The 17,148-nt window shown below is 37.1% G+C and overlaps 1 long non-coding RNA gene across 2 annotated transcripts; it reads right to left on the reverse strand.

Moving 5' to 3' along the window:
* Positions 1–15,061: 15,061 nt before the first annotated feature.
* Positions 15,062–16,933, reverse strand: LOC127119143 (uncharacterized). Of its 2 annotated transcripts, XR_007802662.1 has the most exons (3): positions 16,649–16,926; positions 15,729–15,788; positions 15,062–15,618 (listed from the first exon to the last, which is right to left on the reverse strand). It is a non-coding gene; the product is annotated as an uncharacterized LOC127119143 (long non-coding RNA). The 2 variants fall into 2 exon arrangements; XR_007802661.1 differs by having other exon boundaries at positions 15,062–15,788; positions 16,649–16,933.
* Between the last annotated feature and the right edge of the window lie 215 nt (positions 16,934–17,148).

The following is a 17,148-nucleotide window of genomic DNA, read 5'->3' on the forward strand; positions in this document are numbered from 1 at the left end:
AGCATGCTGAGGGACATGAGTGTCCTAGATGGAATTTGCCAATCCTGCGTAACAGGATAAATGTCTATGGGCCCAATATTGAACTGGACAAGGGTGACACGGTCTATACCTTGTGTTCAATATAGACATAAGGGCAAAGGGGTAATTATACACATAATTATTATCACAGGAGGTTTTGTCAGATCACATGACATTTTCGTGACTTGGATAGCAGTGATGTGTTGCTAGATACCGCTCACTGTTTATTATGTTAAATGCGTGATTTAATATAATTGTCAACGCCGCGAAAACCTATAGGGTCACACACAAAGGACGAATTGATGAGAGATAGAGTAACTAAGGAACACCGTAAGGTACGGTGCACTTAAGTGGAAGACGAAATATGGTAAGGTACCAAATACTTAAGTGATTTTGGGCATATTATAAGATATGGGCCAAAATACACTTAAGTGGGCTTTTTAGCTTGAAGCCCACACAAGTGGTTCTATAAATAGAACCCCTTGGGTAGAAGCATTGTCACTCCAATCCACTCAGACAGAAATTCAAGTAGAGACTTGGAATTTTGTTTCCCTCTTTCTCTCACTCAAAGCCTTCATTCATAACAGCTAGCACTACGATTGAAGGAATCTGTTCGTGTGGACTGAGTAGAGACGTTGTCATCGTTCAACGTTCGTGATCGCCCCGTGGATCTGTATCAAAGGTTTTGATCATTATCAGAGATCTGCACCAAAGGTTTGAATCGCCACAAGAGGTAATGATTCTATCACTGATCATGCCCATTCGTAAGGATCACTAAATGGAGAAATTTTTAAATTCCGCTGCGCCTTGGATGGCTATTCTCCTACATAGACACCTTACTATCTCGAGTCTTAGTTGATACCATCACCTCTTTGTAATGCTAAAGGCTACATTAAGTTAGTTGCAAGTTAAGGGACCCGAGATGAGGATCAATGCATTGATTATTAGGGCTTTTGATGGCTCTAGAAGACAAGTTAATGGTGAGGTGGATCTACCAAATTGTGTGGGGCCTCATTAATTCACCATCACTTTCCAAGTTATAGACACCAATCCAACCTATAGTTGTTTATTGGGTAGACCTTGGATTTATGTTGCTGGGGCAGTGACTTCTACGCTGCACCAAAAGTTGGAATTCATGTTTGATGACAAATTGGTTATAGTTTGTGGTGAAGAGGACATGTTGGTTAGCAAGCTATCTTTGTTTAGATATGTCGAGATATAAAAAGTGTCACATCTAGGATTTGAACGTAGATGATGAAACCGGGACTATAGCCTTGTTTAAAAGGAAAAATATAGGAGAGTCGCCACCGAATTTTATTTTTTATGCCTCCATCGGAGAAGAAGAGGGGAAATAATTGATAAAACCCTAAAAAAGATAGGCGTACGGGAAGTGCCAAGAAAAGCATAGGGTATCGGTCTCGCAACCGATACTATGGTTCAGGAGTCGGTTACGCAAGGGGAAGGTATTATCACTCCTTACGTCCATGGGAACCATTTGTGTTGTTTTTACATACATGGGAATGTATCTGTCATTGCTTTTTATTTTTTTAAAAGAAACATGTGTGAAATTGGGGGTTTTATTAATATAGTGCTCGCCAAGGATTGGGGTCCTTATGCCTAGGCATCACTCATTCGGGGATGAGGAATCAGAACGAGTAGAAAATGTTTGTGTGTTTGATTGATTTTACCTTTGAGAAAAGGGTTTTCAGAATGGTGCCCTAAGAAACGAAAATTTAGGTTTGATGGGTTGAGTTGATTTTAATTTAATCAAGGGTTTATGAAAATAGTTTGTGATTAGATTGCACTAAAGTCTAGGGGTGGAGGTGCTGATTCTAGATAATAAGCCAAGCGCCTTGCATCCAAAGTAATCAGAGTGAGGGTAGGAATGCTCCATTCTCACTAATTCTCCACCACTTAAGGCTCATGGCGCACAATATTAATCGTAGTTATTAAGTATGTTGAGTTTGATTATGAAAAAGCCACTTGACATTGAATCAAGGGTTTATTTATTTGATTATGAAATTTGGCTTATGCAACATGAATGCAAAGTAACCAACAAGGAAGCAAAGGAGATCACTGTAAGGTATACCAAGAGAAAGCCTTGTGTGTGAAAAGTGACCTATGCTAAACAAAGGATAATGGTCTTATAAACATGTCCCCCTAAGATGGTGTCATGATGCCATTCTTACAACCGGTATGTAAGTTACGGATGAAATCCAAGTGCTTACAACAAAGTATCACAAAAGAATAAACGAAAGGTCTCCAAGCAAAGGTCCTAAATCGGATCCTCTAAGTCCAAGTGGTTAAGCAAAGTGGATTGTTTTTTATCTTTAATTTTATCACGTTTTGGTTATTTTTGAATGAAGACATTAATAAAGAAGAAGAATAAAGTATGCATGATGAAAGTGTACAATGATGATGATAATGATGACTTAATTTAAATTAAATAAGTAGTAAATAATAATGGATAATAACAATGGGTAATAACAATAACAAAAGGTTAGTAATGATCAAAGTTAAAAAAGTCAAAGTTAGGGTTATGGACAACTTTTGGGGATTATCTATCTCTAGGTCAATAGATTCAAAATATGGCGCATCGAGGAATAACTTATGACTGATGCAAAGTAAGGAAGAAGATCAATAGATTAACTTGCCCTAGATTTACAATAATAAAATTTGTTCAACCTCAATGAAGGAGAATTGCCATCCAAGGCGCAGCGGAATTTAAAAATTTCTCCATTTAGTGATCCTTACGAATGGGCATGATCAGTGATAGAATCGTTACCTCTTGTGGCGATTCAAACCTTTGGTGCAGATCTCTGATAAAGATCAAAACCTTTGATACAGATCCACGGGGCGATCACGAACGTTGAACGATGACAACGTCTCTACTCAGTCCACACGAACGGATTCCTTCAATCGCAGTGCTAGCTGTTTGTGAACGAAGGCTTTGAGTGAGGGAAAGAGAGATACGAAATTCCAACTCTTCAGTTGTGTTGTATTCCCTTACAAAGCTTTTGCACAAGAGCTCTATTTATAGAACCACTTGTGTGGGCTTCAAGCCAAAAAGCCCACTTAAGTGCATTTTGGCCTATATCTCATAATATGCCAAAATCACTTAAGTATTTGGTACCTTACCATATTTCGTATTCAGCTTAAGTACATCGTACCTTACGATGTTCCTTAATTATTCTATCTCTCATCAATCCGTCCTTTGTGTGTGACCCTATAGGTTTTCGCGACGCTGGCAATTATATTAAATCACGCATTTAACATAATAAACAGTGAGCGGTATCTAGCAACACATCACTGCTACCCAAGTCACGAAAATGTCATGTGATCTGACAAAACCTCATGTGATAATAATTGTGTGTATAATTACCCCTTTGCCCTTATGTCTATATTGAACACAAGGTATATACCATGTCACCCTTGTCCAGTTCAATATTGGGCCCATAGACATTTATCCTGTTAAGCAGGATTGGCAAATTCCATCTAGGACACTCATGTCCCTCAGCATGCTTTGTGGAGTACCCATCAACTGTCTTTATGGTTATCCAGTTACGGACAACGTTGGATCAGCAATAAAGCACTCGACTATACATCTAGGATCCATAGTGGTTTCAGGTCGAAGAGTGGTATACACTATTATCACCATGAGAATAACTTATGACACTTTGCATAACTTTCTATATAGTATTCTCATAGCGGGTCAATCCAGTATGAATATTACTCTTAATATTCATACCTATGTTTAAGACTTGATAACTCTTTATCCATGATCCATGAGACGTGATCATCAGTCTACAAACATAATAGTCTCCATGCTTTAATGTTATCCCATTTCATAATAAAGCTTGACTACGGACACTTTAAGAATAGTGTCCTTATGTTTAATGTGATCTCATGATTAAGTCATACTTGATACATTAAATGGACTATCTATTCCAGGGACTTTATTAAACAAACATAATAAAGAAAAATGTCTTTTTATTATTAATAAATAATTCGATACAAGTGCCAAAAGTATTGGCCTCTAGGGCTTACACCAACACTCAAGTCCATCTATCAATAGATTGACAAAAAGAAGACTATACAAACCCAAAATTGAATGATTGATTTTAATGGTTTTGGTTAACAAGTTATATTGTATCAGATGAAATATTTACAAGTTATATGGTTGGTATAAACAAGATGTGAGAATAACAAGTGAGAGAGTTGGTATGAACAAGATAAAAAATGATAAATGAAGTGTATAAGGGTTAGTGGGTTAGTTTAAACAAACAAAGTGCACATGTATCAGATGAATCCAAGTTAATAAGATTGGACTTCAATCACAAGTCAAATGACCAAGTTTCTTGAAATAGGGGCCACCTATACATACTTCAAAGTACCATGGATGAAATCATGGTCATCCAATGGTAGGTTTGAAGTGTGGAAGGTTTTCATCAACCCTAAACCAAGCACATCATGATTTAAGTGATTTTCATTAGTCCTTCACTTCAATACCTCGTAAGTCCTTAAATAATTGCTTAAATGAAATAAATAAGGTAACCATTAAATTCTAGAGGCAAAAATAAGGGGGTTGATGTTCAACTTTTTTCCAAAATAATAAAAATAAAGGGGTCAGAAAATAAATTAAAATAGAAAAATAAAAGGCAACAATGAAATAAATGAAATAAGTGAAAAAAAAAGGAAAATGAATGGAGTTTTGCACATGCTAGGGGTTGAACCCCGAACCTTGGGGTCATGGGGGATCAATCCCTTCTCCCACTAGGCCAATTACCCAGTTGTTATAACAATGCGTGTCAACAAAATAAGTAATAAAAATGAAATGAAAATAAAAGTGGACCAAACTCAGCCATCAGATCAAGTCACTTAAAGTTTGTACACATGATGGTGTAGGAGAATTGTCATCCAAGGCACAGCAAAATTTAAAAATTTCTCCATTTAGTGATCCTTACGAATGGGCATGATCAGTGATAGAATCGTTACCTCTTGTGGCGATTCAAACCTTTGGTGCAGATCTCTGATAATGATCAAACCTTTGATACAGATCCACGGGGCGATCACGAACGTTGAACGATGATAACGTCTCTACTCAGTCCACACGAACGAATTCCTTCAATCGCAATGCTAGCTGTTATGAATGAAGGCTTTGAGTGAGACAAAGAGGGAAACAAAATTCCAAGTCTCTACTTGAATTTCAGTCTGAGTGGAGTGGAGTGACAATGCTTCTACCCAAGGGGTTCTATTTATAGAACCACTTGTGTGGGCTTCAAGCTAAAAAGCCCACTTAAGTGTATTTTGGCCCATATCTTATAATATGCCCCAAATCACTTAAGTATTTGGTACCTTACCATATTTCGTCTCCCACTTAAGTGCACCGTACCTTACGGTGTTCCTTAGTTACTCTATCTCTCATCAATCCGTCCTTTGTGTGTGACCCTATAGGTTTTCGCGACGTTGGCAATTATATTAAATCACGCATTTAACATAATAAACAGTGAGCGGTATCTAGCAACACATCACTGCTACCCAAGTCACGAAAATGTCATGTGATTTGACAAAACCTCCTGTGATAATAATTATGTGTATAATTACCCCTTTGCCCTTATGTCTATATTGAACACAAGGTATAGACCGTGTCACCCTTTTCCAGTTCAATATTGGGCCCATAGACATTTATCCTGTTACGCAGGATGGGCAAATTCCATCTAGGACACTCATGTCCCTCAGCATGCTTTGTGGAGTACCCATCAACTGCCTTTATGGTTATCCAGTTACGGACAACGTTGAATCAGCAACAAAGCACTCGACTCTACATCTAGGATCCATAGTGGTTTCAGGTTGAAGAGTGGTATACACTATTATCATCATGAGAATAACTTATGACACTTTGCATAACTTTCTATATAGTATTCTCATAGCGGGTCAATCCGGTATAAATATTACTCCTAATATTCATACCTATGTTTAAGACTTGATAACTCTTTATCCATGATCCATGAGATGTGATCATCAGTCTACAAACATAATAGTCTTAATGCTTTAATGTTATCCCACTTCACACTAAAGCTCGACTACGGATACTTTAAGAATAGTGTCCTTATGTTTAATGTGTTCTCATGATTAAGTCACACTTAATACATTAAATGGACTATCTATTCCAGGGACTTTATTAATCAACCATAATAAAGAAAATGCCTTTAAATAATTCGATACAAGTATCAAAAGTATTGGCCTCTAGGGCTTATACCAACAGATGGATGGTCAGATCATGAGGGAACACACGCACGCGTTGACTTGGGAATGCATACACACATTGAGGTCAGGTAAACATGTCAACCAATAGAAATCAGACAACACCAAATTTTGAATTTAAAATTAAAAAAAACATGCGCGAGGAAACATTCAAGTCATCATCTTCAACTTTTGGATTTCAGAAATCAAATCCCTACAACTCACATTTTTAGGTGAAATCACACATGGATTCTACTCTATCTTTGTTCATCGTTGCCATGTCCATACTCATGAGCCATTGATTGGCTCTGAGTATGGAGTATTTTACAAAAATACGAATGATAAAACAAACCTAAATCAAAAATTCAACCAAGGATACTCAACAATCAAAGCTCAAATCTTGGGGCTTAGCATCAGTGAATCACAAGGAGTGGTATGGTAACTTGTTTGAATGGAAATGAAGGTGTTAACTACCTTGTTGGGATCCATTTCAGGTGGTGGTTCCGATGGATTCGAGTAGCTCAGGTGAGGGAACTTCAGACACTTCCAATGGTTCAGGTAGCTTCTGGGGTGTTAGGTGAAGGTGTTTGAGTGTTTAAGTTGTGTTGGGAATTACTGTAAGTTGGATTATGCTAACTCTACTTTTTGAAAGGAAATAGTGAGTTTGCAACAACATTTCACTGGATTTTTTTCTTGGTCAACAAATGGAACACCATCCCTAATTTATAGGGGATGTGTTAGAGTGATTAGGTTGGAGAAAGGGGGGGACTCAGAAAGTGGTGAAGTTCGAAATGTGACCAAGGATGAAACTTGTTTAACAAGGGTGGATGAGAATTTGCCTGCAATTCCTTGCTACACAGTCTGCTATGCAACTTTCCCTCTTTTGGTGAGACCAAGGTGGTCGCAAAACATGCTGATGTGATTTTGGCTTTTTGCCAAATTGGGAAAAAATTCACGTTTTGACTTGGCTCTATGTGACCTTATTTCTTCTCATTCTGATTTGAAAATGTGCCTTGTAATGTCGTTGTATGTGTTTGGGATCATAACGGATTGAAACAAGGAGATTTAGAGACCTAATGCATGAACGGACATGACTTAGTCTGAACAGGTTTGATGTATGCACTATGACAAAGTCCAAACTTTGAACTTGGGCCAAATGAAATTGGCTCGTGCATTTTGTTCCTTTTTTGGGCCATTTGTTCCTTGCCAAGAGCTTGATTTAATTCAAAAAGAATCAGGTCAAAAGGGCTTGTGGTTTGGAAATGGCAAGATGCCAAAGTAGGGGTCATGACATGATTTTTGGGCATGGTAGGCATGTTGGACTAGCTTGAACATTAGCAAAATTGAACCTCTTTCTCAATGAATTAGGTCTTGGACCTTGAATCAAAGTTGGAGAGGATGTTAATTAGGACATTTGGCTTGAAGTGGAATTAGAAAATCTTGAAAAATGAATAAGTTATGGTCTTTGGAACTTCCCATAGGCCATTCTTGCCAAAATGTGACCAACCAACATGAATGGATGTTGAAAAATCATGTATGTACCGATTACTTGTAACATAGATTGAATGGATGTTTATATGATTGATTTTGATTGTAATGGATATGAAATGATGTTAAATAAGTGGTAGGGTGATTTAATGGCCAACAATGATCAAGCTAAATGGTCAAGAAGCCTCCAAATTAGGGTTTCTTAAGCCATAAGTTTCATCAAGAACTATGGTTAGATGAATTAGGGTTTTAGTTGTAGGGATTCAATTCAGATGTTAAAGGTCATGAGGAATAAACTAACTTTGGATTTTAGGGGTCTTCAATGGCATGGTCAAGGTCCATGGTGGATCAAGACTTGTACAAGCTAGGGGGGGGGGGGGCAAGAGCTGGGGTTTGGTCCTTGGATGCCCAAATGAATCTTGAAGTTTCTTCATGGGGACTCACCATCCAAATTGAACTTGAGGAGTAAGTGAGATGTCTTAAGTGATCCTATAAGCTTGGTGGGATGCTTGGGGATGAGATTAGGGTTGACGTAGCTTGGGCACACCTCAACATGATCAGAGGATCTTGGAGCTTTGCAGATGAACTCCATGCCTTGGGCTTGTGGATTATTGTGACCATTAAGTATGAATGCATATGAAATGACATGTGTGGGATGTATGCTTAGGGTTTAAGGTTCAAGAGGATGATATGAGGTAGGGAATATTTGAGGGTATGACAAGAAGGGATTGCTGAGATTCCGCTCCACTATTTAAAATTTGAATATGTTAGTTTTTCTACTTCTAATCATGATCAATCATCCACAACAATTTTATCTTTGGTCAGAAGCGCTAGGAAAACTCTTGAGAAGGGACATTTATCCGGTTGGGGTCAAGTTGTCAACGTGTTAATAATTCATCAGCACACAAGGCAAATCCGAGGAAATATAAGAAGTTTAATCCTGTCAGGTTTAATAGTGCAGGGTTCCAAAATGATCACATTGTAGCAGTTGTTGGAGATGTTAGTTGCAGCAAAAAGGAGGCTCCCAGTTTTGTACACATATGGCCTCCGGGATTCAATTTCACCAACTGGACGACCTCCGTGATCCTATAGTATATTCGAAAAAAATGAAATGCATTTTGTTTTCTTAATCCCTTGTCTTTGCTCGAGATAAGAGGATATCTTATAAGGGCCTCCTTATTTAAAAGCATCATGTGATGAAAATAAATAAAGTGTTTTGCATTCAAAAAAATTCTCCTTTTCTTTCAAGAAAAAGTTTCTTTTTCTTTTTTCACTTTATCAAAAAAGCATACTAAAAATAAGCTCATAACATGCACAACAAATAAATCCATTGATAATAACTCGGCAAGAATCTGTTATAAGTCTGGACTTCCAATCAACCAAGTTGAAGATGATAGTGAGGAAAATTGTGAATTACCGGATGAGATAGTAAGGCTCCTTGAGCAAGAGGAGAAAGAGATTCATCCCTATAAAGAGCCAGTGGAGGTCATTAACTTGGGTTCTAAAGAAGACAAAAAATAGGTGAAGATTGGGGCATCTCTTATCGAGCATGTACACTGTGAGTTGGTTAAGTTACTGCATGAATATGTTGATGTCTTTTCTTGGTCTTAGGAAGATATGACAGGGTTGGACACCAATGTTGTTGAGCATCATTTACCACTTAATCCTGAATGTCTTCTAGTCAAGCAGAAGCTCAGAACGACCAGATCCGACATGGCACTTTAAATCAGAGAAGAGGTTAAGAAGCAGTTTGATGCCAGCTTATTAGCTACTTTTGAATATCCTCAATGGGTCGCCAATATTGTTCCAGTTACGAAGAAAGACGAGAAAGTCGGAATGTGTGTAGATTATCAAGATCTCAATAAAGCGAGTCCAAAGCATAATTTCCCTTTTTCTCATATTGACGTTTTGCTTGATAATACAACTCAGTTCTCCATTTTTTTTCCTTCATGGATGGCTTCTCACAATATAATCAGATAAAGATATCGTCGGATGATATGGATAAGACAACTTTTATCACGCCTTAGGGGAATTTCTATTATAAAGTCAAGACTTTCGATTTGAAGAACATAAGGGCGACATGATTTCCAAATCCATAACTGAAGATGATCATTTGGAACATTTAAGAAAATTATTTGCCAGGCTCCGAAATTTCAAGTTGCATTCGAATCCAACAAAATGCCTTTTGGAGTCCGATCTGGGAAATTATTGGGTTTCATAGTAAGTCATAAGGGCATTGAGGTTGATCCCAAATTTTTTGAGCAATCCAAGATATTCCACCTCCTCGAACAGAAAAAAGAAGTCTGAAGTTTCCTTGGTCGACTTAATTACATCTCCAGATTCATATCACATTTAACAGCTACCTGTGAATCGATCTTCAAATTGTTAAGGAAAAATCAGTCGATCGTATGGAATAATGATTTCCAAGTGGCATTTGACAAGATAAAAAATTATTTGCAAGAACCACCGATCCTCATACCGCCTGTTCCTGGTAGGCCTCTTATTATGTATCTCACGGTACTTAATGAATCTATGGGTTGTGTTTTGGGTCAACATGACGACACGGGCAAGAAAAAGCATGCAATATACTATTTGGGCAAGAAATTCACTGAGTGTGAGACCAAATATTCACTTTTAGAGAAGACTTGTTGTGCTTTGGCTTGGGTCACTCGACGCCAGAGACAATACATGGTTTTTCATACTACTTTGTTGATATCCAAAATGGATCCAATAAACTATATATTTGAAAAGCATGTTGTCACTGGTAGAATTGTTCGTTGGAAAATGCTATTAACTGAGTATGATATCCAGTATGTGACTCAAAACGCTATAAAGGGGAGTGTTTTTTCTGACTATCTTGCTCACAAACATGTGGAAGGTTATCAACCGTTGAGGTTTGACTTTCTAGATGAAGATATCTTGTGTATGAGAGACTACGCTATTCCACGCCCTGAAGAAGGCCCCCAACCAGGATCGTGATGGACACTCATGTTCTATGGCGTTTCTAATGCTCGAGGTCATGGAATAGGCGCAATCATTACTTCTCCAACTGGCTCCCACCTTCCATTTACCGCTAAACTAGTCTTTGACTACACCAATAATATGGTAAAATGTGAAGCATGCATCTATGGTATGGAGGTGGCCATTGACTTAAGAATCAAAATTATTGAAGTGTACGGAGATTCTGCTCTGGTAATCACTCAAGTTAAGGGTGACTGGGACACTCGGGACAGTAAGTTGATTTCTTACAGAGAGAATATTATAAAGTTGATTCCCTACTTTGGTGAAATCTCTTTTCATCATATTCCTAGGGAGGAAAATCAGTTGGCAAATGCTCTAGCTACGGTGGCATCCATGTTCAAGGTCAAATGGAAGAATGAATCACTTGTTATCTATATTAACCACCTGGATGAACCACTGCATTATCTACCAACCGAGGCAGATTCTAATAATAAACCTTGGTTCTATGACTTAAAGACATATCTGGAAAAACAGGAATATCCCGAGGGCATATCCATTAATAACAAGAAGGCTTTGGGAAGACTTTGTTCCAAGTTTTTCTTGAATGGTGTTATGCTATATAAAACGAATTATGCTTATATGATGCTCAAATGAGTGGATAGACATGAAGCAAGCACAATCATGAAGTCCATACATGAAGGCTGGGAGGGTGTACATGCAAAAGGGCCGGCCATGGCCAAGAAGATCCTTCAAGATGGTTATTAATGGATAATAATGGAAGTCGGCTATGTAAGACCCCAATTTTGACCCTAAGATCCCTCATGATATCTCATCATATGCATTAGCATTGGGATCACACCTTGTCATCCTTCTTACCCCTCATCCATTGGGTTTGCATTAGGAGAGATCATCAAGCACATTTGATTGTATCATACTTTACTTTTTATTATTTACTAACCAAAATACCAAAAATATCTCAATGTATAGTTTTTTGCTTTTGTAGGTAGTATGTATGCTCACCTATGCTCCATCAAGCTCATATCTAGGGTTTAAGACCCTCAGTGCAAGGAGTGTAATCAACAAATGGTTCACATTGGCTATAAGCATCATATATTGATCCCCATGATCTTCACATGTTATTTTGATCAAGAAATCATCAAGAGTTTGGAGTTTGTTTGCCTTGGAAACCCTAATTCATCTGGGTATCTTGTGTGACTTCTTCAACAAGTTTCTTTAACAATTGATCAAATATTTCAAGGTATACTTAACATTACATCATCTTATGCATATATGATCCTCCATGAGTCCCAAAAGTCAAGAGAATGTCAAGCTAGCAAGATGGTTCATGGTGGTTGACTAGAGAAACTCAACTAGTCAAAACTGGGGTTCCTAAGATCCTATCTCTTACAATTTTTCTCATATGAAAATTATTACAAGATAAAAGTTACTAAAAATGACATTCCAAACAACTTTCATGTTGAGGTTTAGAGATATTTTTGCTTGGAAAGTCATTTTTATGGTGAAAGATTATATGTCATTTTGTCTGAACCCTGGTTTAGAGGTCAACTTCCCAAGACCATAACTTGCTAATTTTTCATGCGATAAAAGCCATTCAAATTGAATAATCAAATTAAAGATTTCTAATTCAACTATGATGTTTGGAGGAAGTTTAAATTCAACTTGCAAATGCATGTGCCAAGAGGAAACATTATAGGTCATTTTGGGCCAATACCATTGAACAAGTGATTTTCCTCAACTTCTAAAATGCATAACTCCTTCATGCCAAATCCAAATGAGGAGCTGCAAGGATTCATTATAGGTCATTTTGGGCCAATAACATTGACAAGTCTTCATCATTATAAGGAGCTGCAAGGATTCTTCCTCACCAATTTGAAAGTTATGATGAGTCACATGCCATGAGCCTTAAGTAGTAAAGAAGGAATGAGAGTGGAGAATTCCTTAAATCATTATGAATATCTTTGGGTACGGGATGAATGACCCAATTGCTTATCGTATTCACCTTTACTCATAGACTTTAGTGTGGTTCATATCCAATGACTTCCAAGTCTTCTTCATCTTTCAATATCATCTCTCTCTTTCCTTATCAATCTTTTGATGTCTTTGTTCCGTCGTTAGCTGAACTACGGAGCTATGAATTTCTCATTACACGGTAAGAATACATAGGCACGAGGATTCAGATTCTTCGTGAGCACCCTACTTATTAATTCTTCATACACAATTATTTATTATTTCCCGTTCATTAATCATTACCATCTCAACAATGCTTTATTGTCTTCTCTTTGGAACCAAATACCTTATCCCTTTGGATTCCCTGTATACTTTTGGACCAATGATCTCCTTTGAGCCAAGAGATGTTTGGCTTATTGTCAAACACTTAATTCTCTTTGTTTTCGGCCCACCATATAGTGGCACCATGCCTTAGGCCCCCCATATGGTTCATGCCATTTTTACTCTTGGGTTCAGATTTCATCCCTTCTTGGAGTCATATAATACTTTGGTTCAAACCATATTTGTTATCACTCTTCTTTTCACCTCCCATCATTAGTTCTATGAACTATGGAGCTATCAATTCCTTATTGCACTATAAGGATACATAGGCATGAGAGTCCTAATCCTCTCCGAGCACTCTATCTATTCTTTTTCTTTTCCTTTATTCTTTCGTGAGTAATCTTTATATAACATGCATTCAAGCAAAGAACAATCAAAATGATTCCCGTTTAGTACAACAGATGTTATGGGTGCTAATACCTTCCCCTTGCATAACTGGCTTCCTTACCCATTTTCTCTTCCCCCGAGTTTTATTGATGTTTTCCCTTTCCTTTGGGAGTTTGATGGAGACTTTGTTGTATGTTCGAACATGTGATGCGTTCGGGTATATTTCCGCTAGCTTCACCCGGCGAAGTCGTCTATCACTCTAAAGCCCAGGTTTTACCTGACAAACCATCTTTAAAATCTTACATGATATATTCCCCATCGGAAAACCCTTTCATTTCTCACCTATACCAGCTAAAACTTATTAGTAGAGACGAAAATAAAGAAAATTAAGCATACACTACATACATGACATATTGCATACGCCACGCATGTCTAACACTTCTTTACAACTGACCCATTTTCCCACAGACATTTCAACTGATCCCCAACAGCTCACCATATATCAAAACATATACACCATCCATTAAAGAGTTTTCCATTAATATCCTTACCCTATTTTTCATTCATTTCATTCATTCCCTACATGTAAATTTCTTGGTTATTTTAATATTAATCTTCTCCTACCTAGAATGTTTGAAACTCGTTGTTATTCATACCTTCAGGTCAGAGAAGATTAAATAGGGGCAACTGTCATACCCCAAAATTTACCTTCCCCTTCTCACCTTTCATCTAACCTATTACTTGAGATTCATCTATACTCATACATGCCTCATTCATGTGCATCATTCATTCATGATTAACACTTTCAATCAAGCATCATAGATTAAAAGTTTATGGTTATAAGAGCCAGGGTTTTTCTTAGAGCTCATGTAGCGGGAAACCCTAATTCTTGACTTTGCTCCTGTGGAATCTTATGATTGACCTTTTGAACATTGAGTTGATCCCTAAACCCTGATTATGGGCCCGTGTGTTGGGGTGTGGTTGTGGAGCTTTGTGCTTGGTTTGCAACCCTAATCAGGTATAATTGGTGCTTGAGAGCCATGTTGTTGGACTTTTGACCTTGTGATTAACCAAAACCCTAGTTCTTGGTTGTTGGCACCTAATGAGTCATAGAGGATTGTATCTTGGTATTGAAGTTTAATCAAGGATTGCAATTATGGATGGGTAACTGTGAAGTTGATATTTGACTGGTCGGCCTCTTTTCATATCTTTGGTCATTGAATTAGTCCATCTTTGTTGGTTTGGATCCAAGTCTTGCATTGTTTGATTCATTCAATATTAAGGTCCAAGTTTTAAGTCAAGTTTTCAATCATTTCAAGATCTTTTATTTTATATTCAAACCAAGTTTCATTCATTGTTGCTTGAGGAAAATATTTGAACAGAGTCATAAAGCCATGTTTTATTTAAGTAGAAAGCCAAGTTTATTCATTCAACATTTCTTCACATTACAAGTCATCAAGTCATTACACGTGCATTTTTTCAAGTCCTTACATTTGCATCAAGAGAAAACCCTAGTGTAACCTACAGTTAACTTTGGTCAAATGTTGATTTTGGTCAACCAATTCACCAAAGTCAACCATCTACCCCTAAGTCCTTAAGTCCACATTTCCATGCCCTTCAAATCCATACCAATCAATTCATTTCACATTCTATATATGATTAAAAACATTCCATGTACATACACATAACATCCAATTCAATTTCTAAGTCAAATATTCCATGGCATTTAATCACTTTCCATACAATCCAATTCATACAAATCAATTTCAGACTTTTCCATACATAATCCAATTACACATTCCAATTTCACTACATATTTAATACACAAATTCAAAATTTCTATTAGCCCAATCCCAATCCCAAATCAGTTCCACGCATCCCTTTTGACAGACCAATAATAACATTGTCCAAGTAGATCCATCAATAGGCATGATAATAACTCATATTCACCTACATAATTCACTTGCAATTACACAATAGAACAACAGAAAAACAAATCCTTGCATAAACCTTTCTAACATCAGCACAAAATGATATAAAGCCCTGCATGAACATTTTCAACAGAACAATATATTTCACTACAATTTTTCATAAACTCACAATGTAAATCACCTGCATATTTTTCAACAGACCAATTCATTCACTTTCTTTTTGCCTAACAACTCACATTAACTTCCCTACAAAATTCATTTCCACTTGCAATGGCATTAACAAAGTTGAATAAGTGATTTGCTGCAAAGTTTCATAACAGAGTGAAACAATGATTCACCTGCATATTTTCTAACTCCAAAAACAATTCAATCTACAAATTTCATGATAGAAAACCAATACATTTGACTTACATTTGACAACCCATAATTAATTCCCCTACAAATTTCCATAACTCAGAGCCATTAATCCACCTGCAAATTACACAACAGACCTCAATATAGTTTCAACCTGTAAATGCCTAACTCAGTAAAAAAAACCAATCCACCTGCATAATGTGCATAATAGGGAATTATAAGCCAATTTTCACCTGCAACATTATCGAACAAACTCACCATTTCACTTAACTCCCTCATAACTAACTAATCCAACCCTTTTTCTAACTGACAAAACAAACTTCTAACCAACCAAATCAATTTGCAACTAACTTCAATCTTTTAACCAACATATTTACCTAGAAGAACTAAACAGAAGAAGCTAACAAATGGAGGTTATATAAACAAATTCCCTGCAACTTTCGGGGGATTCTTTTTTCACTTTTCACTCTTCATAAACCATTGAACTTTTTCCACTCTTCACAAAAATTATCAACATTTCACCCTCTTTGATTCTCATCATTCACTCTTCAGAACACATGATTCACTGATCAAAATTCTCAAAACTTTTTCACTCTTCACAAAGTCTCAGTTTTCACTCTTTAGAAACCACGATTCACTCCTCAAGAATCTTCAACACTCATTATCAAAAACTCCCAGAATCACTGATCAAAAGCTCTCAAATTCACTCTTCGAAAGAGACTTCTACACCCATCACAAACAATTTTTTTTCAGTCTTCAAAACTCTCTGAGTCACTCTGCACAAACTCTCTGAACCACTCCCTTCCATTCACCATTCACTCCCTTCAATCTACACAATTATCTCAGCTCCTCTACAATGAAACTCACAATTTTTCAATCTCTCACGCAAGCATGTAAGATATTCGTCGACGCAGAAAGAAGAGAAGAAGCTGAAAACAGGGAAGATCGAAGAAAGAAAGATAAGAGGGATTCATTACCTGAGCCACCGCATCAGAGCTTCAATCTGGTAGGTTTCTTTTCTCCTTTTTGATCCCTTTTATCTGCATGCAAGAACAAGCTCTTGAATTCGATATTGCAATGAATTTCGGTTTGTTGAATGATGGATAATTATCACGATGTGGTGATAAACCTGAAGTAGGGATTCGTTTATTGCTCTTGTTTCTTCGTTTAGTTTTTTTTTGGGAGAGAACGCGAGGTAGAAATGTTGAGTCGAGTTCTTGACGAAGTTCTTTGCGTTTTGACTTGTTTGCATGGAAATGACAATGATGTATGAACCCGGGATGTTTGGAGCTTGGGTTTGAGGCCCAAGAAGTTTCTATCCACACTCTTTAATAAATGTTCACCCCTTTCCTAGTTCATATTCTCACCCTAATTCCATCTTGTTTTATTTTAAATTATCTTAATTAATTTGTGCTTAAATTTTTCTTCTGATTTTTTCTACATTCTTGTGCATAAATCTTTTGTTAATGTCAGAATT

Source organism: Lathyrus oleraceus, chromosome 2, assembly GCF_024323335.1.
Source record: "Lathyrus oleraceus cultivar Zhongwan6 chromosome 2, CAAS_Psat_ZW6_1.0, whole genome shotgun sequence".
NCBI lineage: Eukaryota > Viridiplantae > Streptophyta > Magnoliopsida > Fabales > Fabaceae > Lathyrus > Lathyrus oleraceus.